The sequence below is a fragment of the Manis pentadactyla genome, chromosome 2 (assembly GCF_030020395.1).
Source record: "Manis pentadactyla isolate mManPen7 chromosome 2, mManPen7.hap1, whole genome shotgun sequence".
Lineage (NCBI taxonomy): Eukaryota > Metazoa > Chordata > Mammalia > Pholidota > Manidae > Manis > Manis pentadactyla.
This window is the reverse complement of record NC_080020.1, coordinates 159,625,465-159,640,357: the sequence shown is the minus strand read 5'-3', so window position 1 is coordinate 159,640,357 and position 14,893 is coordinate 159,625,465. Positions and strand designations below refer to the sequence as shown.

The following is a 14,893-nucleotide window of genomic DNA, read 5'->3' as shown; positions in this document are numbered from 1 at the left end:
GCCAGCTAGAGGGAGGCCCCACCTATAGCAGCTACAAGTGCAAAGCACAGAGACTTCTCCCAGCATGCTCAGCCCATTGACCCTGGCATTGGAGGCAGGCACTGCAGCCAGGAGGCAGGAAAAAGCTCTTTCCTGCTGACAGGCACCAGTGCCACTCACCTGTGACCGCCACCATCGCTCCAGGGGATGAACAGCAATAGAGGGTATAACTTCTGGGTACTAGAGGGTGTCACCCACAAATATGAAATGTCAAAGGAACCTGGTTCAACTCAAAATCCCACAAACACCAGAAAGAGGGCCAAGTGAAACTGAACTCATCAATCTTATTAAAAGAGATTTCAAAATAAAAATTATAAACATGCTCATCGAGCTACAGAAAAAACGAAGGCATATCCACAACCATCCACTCTGGGACAAAAGAAATGCAGGCAGTCTGAGAGACTTCCTAACAGCAAGAGGGCTGCTAAAGGGGCAAGGATTGCACAGGCCTTGCAGCTCAGGAGAAGGGACAGGTGGACAAAATTGTCCAGGTGCACTCTGCCCAGGTAGGAATTCAGGAATGAGATATAAATATTGAAGAATTCAGTATCTGAAATGAAAAACATAAAATGGAAGGACATAAAAACACAATAGATTAAGCAGAGGATATGGTAAATGAAATCGAAATTAGAGAACAGAAATACAAAGAAGCTGAGGCACAGAGAGTAAAAAGGGTCTCTAGGAATGAAAGAATATTGAGAGGACTGTGTGACCAACCCAAACATAACAATATTTGCATTATAGGGGTACCAGAAGAAGAAGAGAGAGAAAAAGAGATAGAAAGTGTCTTCGAGGAGGTAATTGCTAAGAAATTCCCCAATCTGGGGAAGGAGATAGTCTCTCAGGCCACAGAGGTGCACAAATCTCCCAACACCAGGGACCCAAGGAAGACAACACCAAGACATATAGTAATTAAAATGGAAAAGATAAAGGACATGGACAAAGTATTAAAAGGAGCCAGAAGGGAAAATAGATCACATATAAAGGAAAACCCATCAGGCTATCATCAGACTTCTCAGCAGAAACTTTACACGGCAGAAGGGATTGGCATGATGTATTTAATACAATGAAGCAGAAGGGTTCAAACCAAGAATACTGAACCTGCCAAGATTATCATTTCAATTAGAAGGAGGGATTAAACAATTTCCAGATAAGCAAAAGCTGAGAGAATTTACCTCCCCAAACCATCTCTACAGTGTATTTTGGAGGGACTGCTATAGATGGAAGTGTTCGTAAGTCTAAAGAGATGTCACTAGAGAAAATTAAATCACAGTAAAGAAAGTAGACCAATTAATTACTGATCAGATGCAAACTCAAATCAACAACCCACAAAATCAGTCAAGGGTTAAACAAAGAGTACAGATGACACCTAATATACAAAGAATGGAGGAGGAAGAAAAAGGAGGCTAAAAAAAGGACCTTTAGATTCTGTTTCTAATAGCATAATAAGAGAGTTGAGTTAGACTGTTAGATAGAAAAGAAGTTACCATTGAACATTTTGTAACCACGAATTTAAAGCCTGGAATGGCAATAAGTACATACCTATCAATAATCACCCTAAATGTAAATGGTCTGAATGCACCAATCAAAAGACATAGAGGCCCTGAATGGATAAAAAACAAGACCTGTCTTTATGCTGCCTACAGGAGACTCATGTTAAATCCAAAGACATAAACAGACTAAAAGTGAAGGGATGGAAAAAGATATTTCATGCATAAGAGGGAGAAAAAAAAGCCAGAGTTGCAGTACTTGAATCAGACAAAATAGACTTCAAAACAAAGAAAGTAACAAGAGACAAAGAATGATGTTATATAATGATAAAGGGGTCAGTCCAACAAGAGGATATAACCATTATAATTACCCATCCACCCAACAAAGGAGTACCTACATATGTGAAACAAATACTAAAATAATTAAAGGTTGAAATAGAATGCAATGCATTCATTTCAGGAGACTTCAACACATCACTCACTCCAAAGGACAAATCAACCAGACAGAAAATAAGTAAGGAGATAGATGCACTGAACAACACATTAGAACAGATGGACATAACAGACAGCTACAGGACTCTCCATCCAAAAGCAGCAAGATACACTTTCTTCTCAAGGGCACAGAATAGATCATATACTAGGCCACAAAAAGAGCCTCAGTAAATTCAAAAAGATTGAATTTGTACCAACCAGATTCTAAGACCACAAAGTTATAAAACTAGAAATAAATTATGCAAAGAAAAGAAAAAACCCACAAATACATGGAGGCTTAACAAAAGGCTCCAAAGTAATCAATGAATCAATGATCTAATAAAAACAGAGATCAAACAATATATGTAAACAAATGACAACAATAACTCAACACCGCAAAATCTGTGGGAAGCAGCGAAGGCTGAGCTAAGAGAGAAGTATATTGTAATACAGATTTACTTCAGGAAAGAAGAACAATCCCATACGAACAGTCTAAACTCACAGCTAATGAAATTAGAAAAAGAAGAACAAATGAGACCCAAAGTCAGGAGAAGGAGTGACATAATAAAGGTCAGAGCAGAAATAAATAAAATTGAGAAGAATAAAACAATACAAAGAATCAATGAAAACAGGAGCTGGTTCTTTGAGAAAATAAATGAAATAGATACACTCCTATCCAGACTTACCAAGAAAAGAAGACTGTCCACACACATAAGCAGAATCAGAAATGAGAATGGAAAAATCACGACGGACACCATAGAAATACAAAGAATTATTAGAGAATACTATGAAAAATTATATGCTAACAAACTGGATAACCTAGAAGAAATGGACAACTTTCTAGAAAAGTATAGTCCTCCAAGGCTTATCCAGGAAGAAACAGAAAATATGAACAGAACAATTACCAGCAACAAAATTGAATTGGTAATTAAACAACTACCTAAGAACAAAATCCCTGTACCAGATGGCTTCACAGCTAAATTTAAACAAACATTTAGTGAAGATCTAATACTCATCCTCCTTAAAGTTACCCAAAAAGTACAGGAGGAGGGAATACTTCCAAACTCATCTTATAATGCCAGCATCACTCTAATATCAAAAACAAAGACATCACAAAAAAAAGAAATTACAGAACAATATCCCTGATGAACATAGATGTAAAAATTCTCAACAAAATATTAGCAATTCAAATTCAAAAACACATCAATAAGGTCATCAATATGATCAAGTAGGATTTATTCCACATATAGAAGGATGGTACAATACTTGAAATTCCATCAACAGTATATATCATATACACAAAAAGAAGGACAAAAACCACATGATCATCTCCAAAGATGCTGAAAAACATTCAACAAAATTCAACACCCATTCCTGATAAAAACTCTCAACACAATGAGTTTAGAGGGCAAGTACCTCAACATAATAAAGGCCATATATGACAAACCCACAGCCAATATCATACTTAACAGTGAGAAGCTGAAAGCTTTTCCTTTAAGATAGGGAACAAGACAAGGATGCCCACTCTCCCTGCTTTTATTCAACTTACTACCGGAGGTCCAAGCCATGGCGATCAGACAACACAAAGAAATAAAAGGCATCCAGATTGGTAAGGAAAAAGTTAAACTGTCACTGTTTGCAGATGACATGATATTGTACATAAAAAGTCCCTAAAGAATCCACCCCAAACAACTAGAACTAATAACAGAGTTCAGCAAAGTTGCAGGATACAAAATCAATACACAGAAATATGTTGCATTCCTATATACTAATGATGAACTAACAGAAGAGAAATCAGGAAAATAGTTCCATTCACAATTGCATCAAAAAGAATAAAATACTTAGGAATAACCTAACCAAGGACATGAAATACCTATATTCTGAAAACTGCAAGACACTGAGAGAAATTAAATAAGATAAAAATAAATGGAAATACATCCTGTGCTCATGGATACAAAGAATTAATATTGTCAAAATGGCCATCCTGTCTAAAGCTATCTATAGATTCAATGCAATCCCTATCAAAATACCAATAGCATTCTTAAACAAACTAGAGCAAATAGTTCCAAAATTCATATGGAACCACAAAAGGCTCCAAATAGCCAAGCAATTCTGAGAAGGAAGAATAAAGCTGGGGGGATTATGCTTCCCAACCTCAAGCTCTACTACAAAGCCTTAGTAGTCAAGACAATTTGGCACTGGCACAAGAACAGACCCATAGATCAATGGAAAAGAATAGAGAGCTCAGATATAAACCCAAGCATATATGGTCAATTAATATATGATGAAGGAGCCCTGGATATACAATAGGGAAATAACAGCCCCTTCAACAACTGGTGTTGGCAAAACTGGACAGCTACATGTAAGAGAATGAATCAGGATTATTGTCTAACTGCATACACAAAACTAAACTCAAAATGCATCAAAGATCTGAATGTAAGTCATGAGACCATAAAACTATTGGAAGAAAATATAGGCAAAATTATCTTGAATATGAACATGAGCAACTTTTTTCCTGAACGCATCTCCTTGGGCAAGGGAGCAAAAGTAAAAATGAACAAATGGGACTACATCAAACTAAAGAGGTTCTGTACAGCAAAGGACACCATCAATAGAACAAAAAGGTATTCTACAGTATGGGAGAATATGTTTGTAAATGAGTTATCCGACAAGGGGTTAACATCCAAAATACATAAATAATTCACACACTTCAACACCCAAAAAGCAAATAACCCAATTAAAATACTGACAGAGGGTCTGACCAGACACCTCTCCAAAGAAACTCATATGGCCAAGAGGCACATAAGAAGATGCTCCACACTGCTGATTATCAGGGAAATGCAAATTACAACCAGAATGAAATACCACCCCACACCAGTTAGGATGGCCAACATTGAAAAGACTAGGAACAACAAATGGTGGCAAGGAACTGGAGAAAGGGGAACCCTCCTACACTGCTGGTGGGAATGTAAATTAGTTCAACCATTGTGGAATGCAATATGGAGGCTCCTCAAAAAACTATAAATAGAAATACCATTTGACCTGGAATTTCTACCTGAGGAATTTACCCAAAGAAAGCAAGATCTCAGATTCAAAAAGACATATGCACCCCTATGTTTACTGCAGCACTATTTACAATAGCCAAGACATGGAAGCGACCTAAGTGTCCATCAGTAGATGAATGGATAAAGAAGATGTGGTACATATACACAATGCATTACTATTCAGCCATGAGAAGAAAACAAATCCTACCATTTGCAACAACATGGATGGAGCTAGAAGGTATTATGTTCAGTGAAATAAGCTAGGCAAAAAAACAAGTACCATATGATTTTCCTCATTTGTGGAGTATAACAATGAAACAAAACTAAAGGAACAAAACAACAGACTCACAGACTCCAAGAAGGGACTGGCCATTACAAAAGGGGAGGTGTGGGGGAGGGTGGTTGTGGAGGGAGAGAGAAGGGGATTGAGTGGTATTATGTGCTGCAGTAAACATAGGGGTGCATATGGTGCGTTTGGGTTCACAGGGAAGACAGTGAAGCACATAGAAGACAGTTAGTGATTTTGTGGCATCCTACTACACTGATGGACAGTGACTTCAATGGGGTATGGGAAGGACTTGATAATATGGGTGAATGTAGTAACTACAATATTTTTCATTTGAAACCTTCGTAAGAGTGTATATCAATGACACTTTAATAAAAAAATAAAAAAGCAGCAAGATGGTAATGACCAGCCACACATTACAGAAGATATCTGCCCTGTAGGTAGACAGAAAGAAGCTGAAAGTTTCAAGCCATATCTCATATTTGCATCTAGTGAACTGGGCTTCATGAGGAAGAGAATAGACAAAGCAGACCCAATGAGAAAGCTGGAGTTATAATTCAGACTGGAGATAATAAGGCTCTGAACTAGGACAAGCAAGTGAGGATTCCAGATGAGGGGAGATAAATGAAAAATATTCAGCTAGACTTGATGATGTGAAAGGTTCAAAAGAAATAAATTGTTGTGTTAAATAATAGAGTTTAGAAACTTTCTTGCTCTAGGGCTGAAACAACAAAACCTAATTAAGGTCCTCCCTCTGGCATTTTAGAACTAATTTAGAAAATGTTTTCCCAAATCTAATGGTTCCTCCTCCTCACCCCTACACACATAGTTTCCCATCTACTGTGCTTTTAACGGAGGAGAACTCTAATGGAGACTTACTATCAATGCTTCAGAGACGCCAAGCCAGGTCGAGGTCGACCAGCCCTCTGATTAGAACCTGTCCTATTTTCTTGAAAACTTCCAGATCTATACCTGAGTTGTATACTCCCCATGGCCTTCCCTTATCTTGCATAAATTGATGATCTTAATTAATTAGCTGGACTGCATCAGATCCTAACTTCAATACTGTAAAATATACCTCAGTCCTAGTTTTTAAATCATAACCACTTCAGACATCTAAGATGTCTGAAATTGCCTTACATTACCCATATCCATTTTCCTACTGAAGTTTTCATTGTTGTTCTTTGTCATCATCTTTACCTTAGGTAGTTGCTCTAGGTTCTTCCTAAGTTTAGCACTTATTTTCTTGAGATGAACCATGTGGCTAGGAGACTCTGATGGACACAAATGCCCAGTTGGGCACTAATCCATTTAGGAGTTAGAAGATACTTATGGAAGAGGTTCTCAATGTTGGTTACGCATCAGAATAATCTGCAGAATAAAAAAGGAAAATTAAAAAAAATGAGGGGAAAAATAAGAACTCAAAACAATATGTAAATGAATGGATTAATTTCTAGATGGATCATCTTGCTCCCAGAGGTCTAGATGAAAATTAAGTATCTCTAGTTTTATCAAAAGCTTGTCAAATATTTTTGCTGAGCTACAAGACTGAAAGAAGTTTTTTACCAACTTATCTAGTGCTACTTCTTACTTTCAAGTAAGAACACAAGATCCAATTAAGCAGAGTCCCATAGTTAGAGATACAAGTACTGTATGGAACCTTTTTCTCAGACTAATGTGTTTTATACTGCCAGCAAATCCCTTGTGTTAAGTACTTGATCCAAATAACTAGTAAGAATATGTATCTCACATAAAATTGAACCCGTAAGTTCCTTTCAGTTGGTGGTTCAGTAAGCATTGGAACCATATGCCCCACCTGTTGCTCAGCAAGACCAGATGACTATAATATTTAATAAAGCCTTAAAAACACCAAATCTGGTTATAGTCAGAAAACAGCAACTATTTATGTAATCAACCAAATGTGCACAGCTAACACCTTCAGGAGTTGTCCAATAAATATCATAACATGGACTCAAGTGTTCAACTGCCAGTCTTGCCCGTAATTGTCTTTTTTTCAGTGTTTAGGAAGTTGAGCTGCTAACGAATGTCTGTTAAGCATTACTCCAACCTGTTTGAAAATACATTATACCACTTAAAATGATGGGTCTGTGTTCACACCAGATGACAAGATCTGTTTGCAACCTGTTGTTAGTGTTGAGCCTCTTGGGAGATTATGGTAATAAAAGTGATTGCAGGCTTAACTCCAGATCATGCAATTCTTCCTTTATTCTTGGGTTCAAGTGTGCTGGTTACCAGCACACCCCAAATAAACATTATCTTTTCTTCTTTTGTACACAAGTTATTATTTAAACCTATTTTCCTCTGCTCCATTAAAAAGAACACACAACTCATCTAACAAACCCCTCTCTCCTGCCAACTTTTACCATAATTATTTCTACCAAGTAGGTGTGCCATATTGTGCTGTGGATGAGTGCCCTGAGATGACTCAGTGAGTAAACTTGTCTTTTGTCCTATATCTTGGCAGTGTTGTCTTAACTCAAAAAAATGTTCTTCACTCTGTGATTTTTCCCTGAGGCATGGCCCAGTGGGACTAGGCCATCCTCTAGTAAATGCTGCCATACTGGGAGATCCTCTTCTGGATGACTAATTTTCTCAGGGTATTCTGGGGACTCCTGGTCAGCTACTTAATGCTGTGGAAAATACTTAGAGGACACCAAGAAAAGATGTTGACTTGAGCACAGGTATTTACCTTTCCATATACCCTCCTTTCCATTATACAACTAAAATTTATGGAAATACATATGCATATGTATGCATATCTATATATATCTCTGTGTGTGTGAATAAATACATCTATATGTTTGCATATAGGGATATACATATATATAGACATTTACAGTCTGGGTTGATAAGATGGACTTCCTTAGCAATGAAAATTCAAAAATGGTGTTAACTAAATGAAACAAAGTGAAATCGTTTTGATGAGCTCTAGAGTAGTGATATTGAGGAAATATGAAGGTTGATTTATAAATCCCTACATTTTCTAATATCCCTAAAATTACAAATTTTCTATAACTCTGTACCAAGAAAGTGGTACAGAGTTACAGAAAATAATTAGAAGAAATGCTGAAAGAATACCAAATGAAGACTGTAATTGAAAGTATTACCCAAAGGAACACAGAGGGAGTACCCAACTTATCATTAAGTTGGCTGAGACTAAATATTATTCAGAAATAGATGACTTAGGATGCTAAAGGACATGAAAAAGAATACCAATAAACAAAAATGTCTCCAGTGAGATGGTTGCCCTAGATGTGATTTTTAATTGAAGTCACAGGTCAAACTGTTACATCAAATATTGGAGAGACAGATAGGTAGATACAGAGAATCATATCTAGTGAGAGCAGACATCTCCACAGCAATCAGTGCCTGGGTAGGAAATCCTGAATTGTACTTAGAAAATTGCTGGGGATTGAATTTGGACAAGTCTGAGAGTTTGAAACTATAAGGTGAGGGGGTTTCCTTGTCATAGGGGGGCCACCCCACTTTTATGAGTTTTACCTCCAGGATTGCTACCAGGTTCTCACAGTGAAGATCAGAGAAAAATGCCTTCCTGCTTGCTGCCAGGGAGGGGGAAAATGATCAATCTGAAATACTCCCAGAGAATTCTGGTCTTAACAAGGCCTGACTTCAAAAGAAAAAAAATTTGCAAGTCTAAATAGCTGGGATTTTATCCAAGCCTCACCAACCTGAGGGAAAGGGGATACCCACCCACAGCCTGCTCCAGCCATGTATATGAGGGAAGAAAAATACCCATCTCCTTCCCCAGTAGCCTTCCACTTGGGGGAAGGGAAATAGCTAACTCCAGGCCCTACAGCCTTTCTGCCTCCACTAAGCGGGTGGTGGGGAACTGGCAAGCACCTGAGAAGCTCACAGCCCAAGGATACAGACTCACTGAAAGACTGAAACTAATCATAGGAGTATATCTTGCTTCTCTCCCCTCTTCTTACCATCACATCTGTAGGGCTACTGTGTAATAACAGGAGAATACACTAACTAGAAGAATGGCACATATAATTTTATTCAAGAATGAGTCTCTAGGGAACTCCAAAGACAACAGGGGAGATAAAAATAAGGACACCAGAGGAAACTTTAGCCTGTCACCTACAGCATAGCCACAGCAAACACAGCCAAACTCCTTGTCAGATAATCATAAAATGTAGCATTAAAGGCCTGTTTACCTCAGATCCTTTTACCAAGGTCATCATACATAGCTTTCAAAAAACTTCAAAGCATGGTAAAAGACAAAAACTCAGTTTAAAGAGATAGAACACACGTCAGATCCTGACACAGATATAGCAGAGATACTGGAATTATCAGACAAGAAATTTAAAGCAACTATGGTGAATATGTTAAGCGCTGTAATGGAAAAAAATGGACAACATGAAAGAACAGATGGATAACATAAGCAGACAGATGGAAATTCTAAGAACAAATCAAAAGGAAATACAAGAAATCAAAAACACTGTAACAGAAACAAAGAATGTCTTTGATGGGCTCATTAGTAGACTGGACAGACCTGAAAAAAAAAACAGTGAACTGGAGGATATGTCAATAGAAACTTCAAAAACTGAGAAACAAAGAGAAAAAAGACTCTAAAAATCCCCAGAATATCCAAGAAATGTGGGAGAACTATAAAACATTTAACATGTGCATAACTGTATACCACAAGGAGAAGGGAGCAAGGCACAGAAGTATTTGAAGCAATAAAGACTGAAAATTTCCCAAAACTAATGATAGACACTAAAGCACAAATCTGGGAAGCTCAGAAAATACCAAATAGGATAAATGCTAAAAAAGAAAAAAAAAAACTGTAACTGGGCGTACCATATTTGAACTGCAGGAAAAAAAAGACAAAATTTCAAAAGAGACTAGAGTAAAAAACAACACAGACACACTTTACTTATAGAGGAGTATAGATAAGAATTACTTGGAGTTCTCTTCTATATGCAAGCAAGGAAACAGTGGACTGAAATATTTAGAGTGTTGAAAGAAAAAACCCAACAACCTAAAATTCTATATCCAGTGAAATTATCCTTCACAAGAAAAGGATAAATAAAAATGTCTTCAGGAAAAAAAAAATGAGAAAATTTGTTACCAGTAGATCAACTTTGCAAGAAGTGGTCAAATGAATTCTTAAAAAAAAAGAAAATGATATAGGTCCGTAACTCAGACCTACATAAAGAAAGCGAAAGCATTAGAAAAGGAAAAATAATGGTCAAATAAAGTATTTTTTTTTCTTATTCATAATTGATCTATCTACCACCTTTCTGGTTTAGTATATATGAGGAGAATTCTATTATTATTGGAGAAATCAAGAAGAATGCACTGTCCCCTAATGTAGAACAAAAAAAACCATAATAGAGCTCCCTCAAATGAAGAATAAAGTCTTTGGAACCTAGAAACAAAACCAAACCTGAACCTGCAAAATATTTGGCCACCCCCACAAGAAAGAGATAAATAGCACATTTGAGAGGCAGAAAAAAGCATCTTTTTTGCCCACAATAAAACTCAACAAAACTATATATATAGTCTATGAAGCAGTAGATAAAATATGAGCTAAAACATGGAAAGAATATGATGAGAAAGCAGAAAAAGAATGGAAATACAAAAGAACTATTTGGAGGAAGAGAAAGATTTTAAGTGATGTAAAGCGAAGTTAATAAAATCAAACATTTTATTTGAAGCAGTAAATGGAAATTAACAAAGAAAAGAACTGACTCAGAGACAGGGAGGGCAAATGACAGACTCTACCAGAAGACAGAGGAAACTGAGAAAAAGGGAAAAAAGGCTCGTTAAAATACAACATGACAAAAGGGGACAGACAATGGATAAAGAGTGTATTGATGATGGCAATTCTTAAGAAGTAACAAGGGCAACAGAAACAGAAGTAGGCAATTATATGCTTAAATAAGTACTAACATCAACCAAGAGATAAATAAAATTAAATGATACATTAATAGGAAACTAAATTCTTAAACACAGTATAGACTAAACCTAAATATGGATAGGAAAAAATGTGCAGTTTTTGTGTGTAAATATACTGTATGTAAAAAATGCCCCAATATATTAGGTTTTCAAAACAAAAAAAAAGTCTAAAGGTAGAAATTAGGATAGAAATTTTGTTTAGTCATTTTTTAGAGGAATGGTTGCTAAATGATATTTCAACTTTAATTCTAAAATTGGATAAAGACCCATAAAATTTTCAAACCCTTAAAATTAATTTCTGATAGAATTTAAAGACACATGTCGCATGAGAATAGATTTTCTCAACAGAGTGGCTGCTATAAAACAATAACTACTAGGGGATTTACTAACTGAAGAGAGGATGTTCTATCTAAAGGAATTATATCCAATTTCTAAAAATATCAATGGATAAGGAAAACACATCTGTAACCAGTTTATGCCTGGGGCCTCCTTAATCAAAGAACTTGAGACAATAGCAAAAGCAAAAAATCTAAATAGCAAATGACAGAAAGAAAAGAAAAATGTATATATATTTAAAAACTAAATATATCTGTGTGTGTGTGTGTGTGTGATAGAACAGCATAAATACATATACTTTTATTTCCATTATTAAAACTAAAAGACACATATTCATATAGGAAGCATAATGAGAGCGCAATTCTCTCACAGCTGAATATCCAGCACGGTGCCTTGAACTGACACAAGGGAGCTATCAAGGTCTTGAGAGGTTCTAAGAGCCTGTTTGACTTGACTATAAGAATAGGAATCACCTACTGTGTTCCCACTGAAAGAGCTCTCCTTTCATTTGTTCTTCATAGCTCGTTCTAATTTCTAGTTTGTTCAGGAATTCTTCTCTTGATCTATTACCTCTCTCATCACGTACATTCTAAAATTTTTGCTGATCAACATCCTTCCACCTAATATAGTCCTTAGCTTCCACCACTTATTCATTTTCAAAACCTGATTTTCATCTCTGCTTAGATTTTGAGCTCACTGAGGAAAACCTGACTTTTTTTCTTGATCATCAACAATTTTGAGCACTGATCTTGAAATGATCCTAAAATAAGCAATCAGTTGATTGATGGGTGTGACATGTGTGACAAATTTCCACTTGATGTAAAGGGAAAAATAAGCAAATGAAGAGAACCCTTTTCTGCATTCTCCGCTCCAGTAGCATTTTGAAAGGCAGTGACTGAGCCTTCATTAAGTCTGGGGCACAAGCAAATTGTGACCTTTCAACATAATCGTGTTTCTGTGTCTCATAACATATAAAGTCATGGGAAAATTCAAAGAGCCTCAGTTCGATGCACAAGAGTCAAAATTTGAGATTCTCTTTTTTACCAATCTCTAGTAAGCCTAAAATATATGTTTAGTACACAAGTAGCCTTGAAAACTGGATTAAAGATCATATGTTAGTAAAATAAAATTAACCTATTTGTACCTTATCAGATGTTTCATAAGCTATTCAATAACTATTTTTAATTTGATGTAACTGTTAAGCATGGAATGTATCGTGGAAATCCTATAAACTGGCAAGCTTCTCCCACAACCCACCAAGCACAACTTGATAAATAAAGACTGCAAAGTTGACAAATATAAAATCCCCATACTTTAAAATGAGTAGCTGACAAGAGAGCCAAGTAGTGATGGCAATAACTCTATGAAATATTTTTTGTGGCTCTGTGTTAGATGCTGTAGTCCACTATTAAAGCAAAAGTCTCTGTCTGGAGACTAGTTCAAGGAAAAGAAAACTGTTCTAACTAGAATATTTAGTATTAGGACAAATGGTTTGTCTTTTGCTGTCAATTTATATGTACAAGTCGTCTAAAAGAAAGAAAGCAGTTCAAAACGTGCTCTTCTAGAAGGTAGCTGGTGTGTTCAGTGACATTTCAAACTCTCCTGAGGCCAGTGAGATGCACCAGTACCTGACAGTTCACTTGACGACTTTGAAGGGAAGTGATCTGGGGTAGTGGTGGGTGACAGTTTAAGAGATTTCGTTGCAAGTAGAGTTCATTCTCCACATGTATTTTGGATCTAGTGCTAATTTTCCTAAGCTACAAACATGGAGCATTACAGATGGTAATATGAATATATATATAATCTTATACCCAGATTCATGGCATGCCCTGTTAACTCTCGGATGTTCAAACTTTTGCGGACCTTTCAATCTGTGTTTCCATACAAACTGAGCCCATTGTCTTCTTGTTATTGGCTGATATGGACCGTTAACAACCTTCCTTTAATTTTCATTCAGCCTTCTGCCTATGTTCTAAATTACAATAAACTTGGAGACAGGAAAGTACTTCAAAGGAAAACTACTTCAAATGACACAGTTTGCCATTATGAAAGAATGGATAGCTTATAGATCATCTGTACCAGTCTTAACTCATTACAACCAAAACTCTACTGGACTGTATTAGAAAGTAATAATTTCTAAACTGTATTTATACTTGCAGGATTCTTAATTACATGGTATACTAAAGGACTTCTTTTTAATGAAATGAATATGTGCCTTTACATAAGAACCATAATGCTAAAACTAAATTAATAGTTTTATAATATAAACTAAATAAAGTAATAAAACAAACTACAGTTAATTTTGATAATATATTGGTTCCTCACTCTCCCCACCACCCACACTGATTTTCATAATATCTTGGCAGCTTCCAAAAGAGAGGAGAGAGCTTTGATTGTAATGAGTTGAGACCAGGATAGATCATCTATAAGCCATCTATTTTTTTACAACTGCAAACTATGTCTTCCAGTTATAAAATAATCTACTTAGCACTTCTTTTGCAATACTTTCCTCTCTCCAAGTTGACTGTAAAGTAGACAGACAGAAGGCTGGGAGTGAAAATTGAAGGACGGTTGTTAATGGTCAGTATCAGCTGATAACAAGACAATGGGCTCAGTTTGTGATGATGGAAGTAGAGGTTGAATGATCCCCAAAGTCGGGATATCCTGATGTTAATGGGAGATGCCATAAATTTGGGTATATATTTCTGAGAAGGGGAGACAGGGGAAGATCAAGCCTGGGGAATCAGCCAAGTTGGCTATAGATGAGAAATCAGAAGAGTAAGGCTAATTTTACTGATGTGGCTACATAGCACTGTTTGCACCAAAAAAAAATTGATATCTCCATGATTTATCTTTAAGCAAACATTTATCTGATTTATTCTTGTACCTCAGAAGCCTAAACCAGGAAAAGACCTGCAACATGTGAACCCACAGGTGGTGTGCAGTGGTGTTTAGTGACTGTGGGCATGGAGATTTTCCTGGGTACACTGCACCTAAAGTTTAACTATAAAGCAAGGGAGTTCTTAGGAGCAATGTACAATCTGGACATTCAAGCTAAGAAATCTAAATCCTTATCTAGTTGCAGAACTGAATGTTAAGCTCTCCTGCATGTGTTTATATGCTGACCACTTGAGTAAAGATTTACTTGGAAACTGAGGGGGTCCTTAGCTGGAATGGAAAACAACAGTGGACCCAGCTGTGTAAAGGGAGAAGGAGGATTTGACAATAGTCTTGCCTCTGCTATCATCCTCAATAAATCATACAGGTCATAGGAGTTT

General features: G+C 36.5%; 1 long non-coding RNA gene across 3 annotated transcripts in view; it reads right to left on the bottom strand.

The window, feature by feature from the left end:
- The window catches only part of LOC130682556 (uncharacterized), a 129,977-nt gene that overhangs the window by 75,293 nt on the left and 39,791 nt on the right, over positions 1-14,893 (bottom strand). For all 3 annotated transcript variants that reach the window (XR_008995772.1, XR_008995773.1, XR_008995774.1), the window contains exon 2: positions 6,531-6,701. This is a non-coding gene — a long non-coding RNA (uncharacterized LOC130682556). The remainder of the gene's footprint in view (positions 1-6,530; positions 6,702-14,893) is intronic.